This window comes from Carassius gibelio, chromosome B5, assembly GCF_023724105.1.
Source record: "Carassius gibelio isolate Cgi1373 ecotype wild population from Czech Republic chromosome B5, carGib1.2-hapl.c, whole genome shotgun sequence".
NCBI lineage: Eukaryota > Metazoa > Chordata > Actinopteri > Cypriniformes > Cyprinidae > Carassius > Carassius gibelio.
Genome location: NC_068400.1, coordinates 3,219,923 through 3,227,094, shown reverse-complemented (window position 1 = coordinate 3,227,094; position 7,172 = coordinate 3,219,923). Strand labels below are relative to the sequence as shown.

The 7,172-nt window shown below is 35.7% G+C and overlaps 1 long non-coding RNA gene across 3 annotated transcripts; it reads left to right on the top strand.

The window, feature by feature from the left end:
* Window positions 1-3,603, top strand: LOC127957143 (uncharacterized). Of its 3 annotated transcripts, none has more exons than XR_008153714.1 (5): window positions 1-246; window positions 330-424; window positions 978-1,046; window positions 1,327-1,414; window positions 2,434-3,603. It is a non-coding gene; the product is annotated as an uncharacterized LOC127957143 (long non-coding RNA). The 3 variants fall into 3 exon arrangements; XR_008153713.1 differs by lacking the exon at window positions 330-424 and adding an exon at window positions 1,193-1,223 and having other exon boundaries at window positions 14-246; XR_008153712.1 differs by lacking the exon at window positions 330-424 and having other exon boundaries at window positions 26-246.
* The last annotated feature ends 3,569 nt before the right edge of the window (window positions 3,604-7,172 follow it).

Sequence of the window (7,172 nt, the reverse complement as noted above, 5' to 3'; positions counted from 1 at the left end):
ATTCTTTCTTAAAATATTCAAGTAGCTACAACAAAACAGATTACATTAATTCACCAGTAAGAGGCAGCAGTGCGCTAATGTGCAACAGGAACAAAACAACAGAAGAAGAAATAAGGACGGTGAGCATGCGCAGCAAGCAAAGTTTTGAAGCTGCGTCGAATTTGCTTAAACTAAAAAGTAGAAAGACTGTTTACATTTCACCTCTGGACAAAGAATGATCGATTACTTCTACACAATAATAATAAGGTAAGTAAAAAAAAAAAATAGTGTGTGGATGTATCTTTCTGTGTGCTGCTAATTTGAACTGACTAACATTTTCTCCTTGTCAGCACCAGTGTTAGCAACAGGGAGCAACGATCTTTGCTATTCTGCTATTAGAACAAAAACTATAGAAATACACAACTTGTGGCACATTTGGGTAAAGGTAAAAACTTTTAAAGACTTTTTTTTTTATTTCATTTCTCAAATTGAAAAATGTTTTACTAGTTAAAAATGAAAGCATGTAAATTCCGAGAAACAATTCAAGAACATGCAAGAAGTCGTCAATATGATCTTTATGTGCCACTTATAGTATTAATTGTTAACAGTAATCGTTTGCAAAATTTCCTCTATAATTTTATAACACTTCTGAGGCTTTGGCCACTTTTTAGGTTAAAGTCATTTTTCAGTTTACAAATGTATTTTCATCATTTTAATACAATCATAGTCATTGCGTAACCAGACTAAAAGGTTTAAACTGAATGAGCTCGTTATTTTGCAGTAATTATTTCTTTGCTGTGTTAAAAACACCGAGTACTGTAACAGAAGAAATGCTGCTTTTGTATTGGTTTTATTACTGATGCCTCAAATAGAGATGTATAGAAAATTTATTTCTATTGTTAAAAATGCAAATATCAAGAAATGAATGTGTCCTTGTTCTACAATTCACAACATTAGTGGAACTTGATTTTATATGAAGAATTATTTTTCATATTTAGGAAAAAAGCTTGTGTCATCTGTCTTCTCTGAGCAGCGGTCTTGTGATCACCGGTCTCAGTATAATAAAGGTGAGATATTTCAACAGCAGTAGAGCCGTTTTTGACTCAATCATGTGCTATGTTTTATTTGCAATTTCAAATAATTTATTGCAGTTCCAGAATACCTGTAACCATATTTCCGTATTTGTAACTGTGTTTCTTTTCACATATGTAAGAGTACACTTCACATCCTAGAACCCATAAAATGTATGATGCTACCTTAAATGTTTAATAGTTTTATTATATTTATTAATAATATTTAAAATAAACAGCGCTTATTGACTTCAATGACTTCTTTATTGACACTTAGAAAAGATTTGACAGAACTACATACCCATCTGAGGCCTACCTGTTTTAATTCATGATCACCCCGGATACTTCTACAACTAACCTGCTTGGTAAGTTCTCATAGTTAGTGACACCATTTTAGAAAAAAAATGCCTTTGTATTTGCTGGTATATTACTGAGATACCTTTAATTAATGTTGCATAATAGGTTACATACCTAGTTCAATCAAAAATGAAAAATGTGCCATTTAATCTCCCTCCTGTCAATCTATTCCATAAAAAACTGTGCATCTTCCTGACACGGATGAAGATATTTAACCCAAATCTCTGACACCCAAGAAACCATCAAATCAATCCATTTGAATGGAGCCGATTAATCTACTTTTTGGGCCAAACTGTTCAATGAATTGTAAGGAGCAGTTTCAGTTATATTTCCACTTGAACTCTGTTAGGCATGGACTGGTGAACTGTTCTTGATCCAGAACTCTTATCTGAACACACTGAACGTGCTGTAGAAAGCCTAGATGGTAGTCACAGCTCAGGGTTGGTCATTTGTTTTTGCCTAGCCACCAGTTTATCTGCAGCTGGGCAACATGCTATTTGAGTTAAGTAAACTAGGTAATATTAAAATTAAAAGTAATATTTAATCTTTCGTAACGTGGGTGCTTTTTACATCAGGTTCGATATCTTAACTATTGCATTACTAAGGCAACGACTGACACATTTATGTTGCATTCAAAAGAGCTCTGTTGACAGCCCAACAGTGAAAAATTAAACCATATCCGTATTAGCACAGAATGGAATGGTTAAACATTGAGAATTAAGAATGGTTTGGCCTGACAGTGGAAAAGAGGCTCAAATCTTTGAAAGAGACGTAATTGCTATATTATCAAGTGTATAATATTTTGGGTAAATAGACATTCAGTTAAAGGACAGAAATTTATTTCACTGAAAATGTCTTTATTTGTGTTCTGAAAATAACTTAAAGTCATGGGTGAGTAAATGATGACATGAATTTCAAGTTTGGGTGAACTAACCCAATGTTATGGCAGTGTAGGCAAGACAGAAAACACTGAAAACTGATCATCCACATTTCCATGCTAATATTGTTTTTATTTGGTTTTATACAGGTGTCTGATGCTGATGCAGTCTGGGCACTAGTATCTGTTGGCTTGCTGACTATCACTGACGATGAAGTACTTCTCCAAATCTTGACCCAGTGTCTTCTGCCATCATTGTTCAGGGTAGTACTGCAAAGAATAGTCTCCAGGGTCTGCCTCCAACATTTGCTTCCCGACCACCATGTGCTACGCTTGCATCACTACATGTGGGTTACCCTGATACTGTGAAGAAAACCTACAATATGATGCTTGACTTGGGACAGAAAAAAAAAACATTGGCAACTTGTGTGGCCAACTCATTGCCGTATTTAAAATCATTGTACTGCTACCTCCATTGTTTAACATAACTAAAAGCAGATTGTTTTTGCTTTGTTTCAAAATTTTTGTAATACGAGTTAAAACTACATTGAAAAAAATATATCATCTTTAACTTTGAACTGTCACTACATTTGATTTAGGGTAATTATGTGTGTGAAGAATAGAACATTGTTGTCATGAATTTGTAATAGATTTTTGAAGTATTTAAGTTACTAGAGTAATGGTAACTTTTTTTTTTAAAGGCAATTGGTCAAAACTAGATTTCTGTTCAAGTAAATACAACTTAGAAATTCCAAGTTGCAGGAAATGTTACTTGATTTAGCTAAATTTAAATGAGTTGTTTGAAATACGTACATAGTATAATGTACTTAATTTAGTTGTTGGAAATAGTAATTCTGAGTTACACGTTTACAACACTTATAAATAAACCTTTGTTAGTACAAATTACTATTCTTATTTCACTTTACTTGTTTTTTTTTTTAAGGTTTACTCATTATAATTTACAGTGCAGACAAGCACATGCCCAGTGCACACTAGTGAGATAAATTCAAAACACTGTAATTGTAATAAAGTACTGTAACTATACTGTACTACACTGTGTGATTCTTTCAGCTCTCTCTCCAGTGCTAGGATGCATTTTTAAAGCAGTCACCTGTGCTACTGAATGCTTGCTTATGGATAATTGTGTGTTATTTGAGTTCATACTGTGACAATAGAGTTAACTATTTGATGTGTTTGTGTTTTATGACTGATACTTTGGAGAAATCATTAAAATTGTAATGTGTGTATATATGAATATTATAGAATATTATAATTTCTAAACTACTAAATTATTAAAACATTACATGATTGAAGTGTTTACTCATGGCCCATGGTCCATTGTTAATTTCGAATTTGGCCTTTGGATTTAACTATTAGTGCATTAAGCCATTTTTCAATTTATGTTTTCTGGTGGACAAAACACTTGAACCTATACAAATGTTGTCTTTTTGGTTTATACTGTCCTTATCTTGGTGCCATTAGTTATATATGATGCTTACAACAAAGCTGTGAATTGGTTGTTCCTGGTTGTTGTTTTACATGTGCACTTCTAAATAACATTGTAAGTTCATTGATTAGATATACTGCAGTTTAATTTTAATTTTACTCATCATATTTTCGTCAGCATCCTGAAGATTATGAAATATTTGGGGATTTGGAGGAGCTAATTGTTATAACATGCAGGTTTTTCTTTCTTTTTGCTCCCAACAAAAAAAAAAGGAAAAAAAAAACACTTAACTACAGCACTTAAGGCATTTGACAAAATCACACACACAAATGGAAAAAAAAAGATATTAAAAAGGACAAGGCGCTTGACGTCACGTAGCTTCTCACGCGAGAAGGGGGGCGACGAAAGTGTCGCGCTTCTTATCACACGTCTTTGGTCACGGCAAGGTACGCGACGATCGACACGATGATTGCTTAGTTTGCAAATCAAATGCATAAACCACACCCCATAGCTGCATAATGCATCTAGTAAAGTAGTGATTTCGAACGTGCCGCCGTTCATCTCTGATGACGTGTTAGAGCGTGAACTAGTGCGGTTTGGTAAGATTGCGAGTCCATTCAGAGCGATTTCGTTGGGATGTAAGAACCCTGCATTGAAGCATGTCATGTCTTTTAGGAGACAGGTTTACATGTTTTTAGAATCACCTGATCGTACACTTAATGTTTCTTTTCGTATAAAACATGAAGGGGGAGCATATATGATTTATGCAACTACCGGAAGTTTACGTTGCTTTGTATGCGGCGATGTTGGCCACAAACGGCAGATGTGTCCGCATAAAGATCGCGAACAGGAAAACGTTGGCCAAGTGGATGTGATAGAGACCGATGCTCAGGTTTCATCAATACAAACGGGACAGGAGGAGATTATAGGCGTCACGGAGGTAAGGCAGGCAGAGCTAAATATAGCTTTAAATGTAGCAGTGAATACGTCAGAGATGCCGGTGGTAGCGGCAACAAGTTCAAACTAGATAAAAAAGTTCGTCAAGACAAACTTTAAGTTGGCTTGAGAAAGCCTGGCCAGTTTAAAGAGTTTAAAATTAAATTTTAAGTTAAGTTAAAAAGTTTGATAATTGCTATGCAGTTGCTAGGGTACCCGGAGTGGTTGCTAAGGTTTTGCTATGTGGTTGCTAGGGTACCCGGAGTGGTTGCTAGGGTGTTGCTATGCGGTTGCTAGGGTACCTGGGATGGTTGCTAGGGTGTTGCTATGCGGTTGCTAGGGTACCCTGAGTGGTTGCTAAGGTGTTGCTATGCGGTTGCTAGGTTACCTGGGATGGTTGCTAGGGTGTTGCTATGCGGTTGCTAGGGTACCCTGAGTGGTTGCTAAGGTGTTGCTATGTGGTTGCTAGGGTACCCGGAGTGGTTGCTAGGGTGTTGCTATGCGGTTGCTAGGGTACCTGGGATGGTTGCTAGGGTGTTGCTATGCGGTTGCTAGGGTACCCTGAGTGGTTGCTAAGGTGTTGCTATGCGGTTGCTAGGTTACCTGGGATTGTTGCTAGGGTTTTGCTATGCGGTTGCTAGGGTACCCTGAGTGGTTGCTAAGGTGTTGCTATGCGGTTGCTAGGGTATCTGGGATGGTTGCTAGGGTGTTGCTATGCGGTTGCTATGGTACCTTGAGTGGTTGCTAAGGTGTTCCTATGCGGTTGCTAGGGTATCTGGGATGGTTGCTAGGGTGTTGCTATGCGGTTGCTAGGGTACCCTGAGTGGTTGCTAAGGTGTTACTATGTGGTTGCTAGGGTACCCGGGGTGGTTTCTAGGTTGGTTTGGATAGTTGCTAGAGTGTTGCTATGAAGATAGATAGATAGATAGATTAGAAACAGACAGATTATAAATAGATAGATAGATAGATAGATAGATAGATTAGAAACAGACAGATTATAGATAGATAGATAGATAGATAGATAGATAGATAGTTAGATAGATTAGAAACAGACAGATTATAGATAGATAGATAGATAGATAGATAGATAGATAGATAGATAGATAGATTAGAAACAGACAGATTATAGATAGATAGATAGATAGATAGATAGATTAGAAACAGTCAGATTATAGATAGATAGATAGATTAGAAACAGACAGATTATAGATAGATAGATAGATAGATCGATAGATAGATAGTTTAGAAACAGACAGATTATAGATAGATAGATAGATAGATTAGAAACAGACAGATTATAGATAGATAGATAGATAGTTTAGAAACAGACAGATTATAGATAGATAGATAGATTAGAAACAGACAGATTATAGATAGATAGATAGATAGATAGATAGATAGATAGATATGATATGATAGATGAGTTTGAATGAGTTTGAATGGGTTAGTAATAGTACATAGAATATGTACATAGTACATAGACTATGAGTTTAATGGGCTTCAGTGTGTTTAGATTTGAATTTTTGACAGTTGGAGTTTGACGGAATGTTCAGTTGAGCAGAGGCTTTTCAATGCAAGTCTATGGGAGTTTTTATGATTTTTAATCTTCAGTTTTATGAAAAGTATAAGTCCGATCAGTCTAAAAAGATATAGCAACTAACTTCAGATCAGTTTGAAGATCTGGGCTGAGTTTGGAGTCTGTAGAGTTAAAGCTCTAGGAGGAGTAGCAGTTGAAAATTTTAGTCTCAGAAGAATAATAATAACTAGAATTAAAAGTTAGTGAACTAACTTTGATGTTGGCTTGGCCATCTTGGCCATGGAGCAAAAGAGCCACAGTACTTGTGTGCCCTACATTCTTGAGTTGCCCTGCTGCAAAAAATTCAAAAAATAATACCATAAAAAATACACCTGCAACAGTCTTTTTCCATGGTCCCTTGCTGTTTTCTTTTTTAATAAAAAGCCTGGGCTATGATAACAGCTACGACAGGGTTGTCTAGCTGGATGTGAAATAAGTCATGCCTATTTTTCTCGTGTATGTATTTCACAGTCCTGTCACCGTCGCGTTGTGGGCAACGACACACTCGATAACTGAAACAATGCATTTTAAATCAAGGAGATCAAAAGGGGTCCAAGCACAATGGTGTGTATAGATGATGCAGTTACACAATGGACATGTATCTTTTCAAGTAAATTATGAGTCCTTTTGTTAGTACTATTATATGCACAACATGAAAATAGATAACTATCAGTGTCCCTTCTTCACTTTTTCAGTAATGTGTGATAACTTGATAAAAATATTGGCAATACTATTAAAATATGTTAAAATTTAATGATATCTAGGTGATGATGTTCAAGTCTTTGAACAGATGAGGTGTGCTATATTTTTTCTAACTTATTGGACTTACGGTTTTAATAAAAATAAATATTAAAAATCATAAAAATCCCATAGACTTTAATTGTCAGGATGTTCAGATGAGCCAAGCTCCAAATCCCATTAGACTCAATC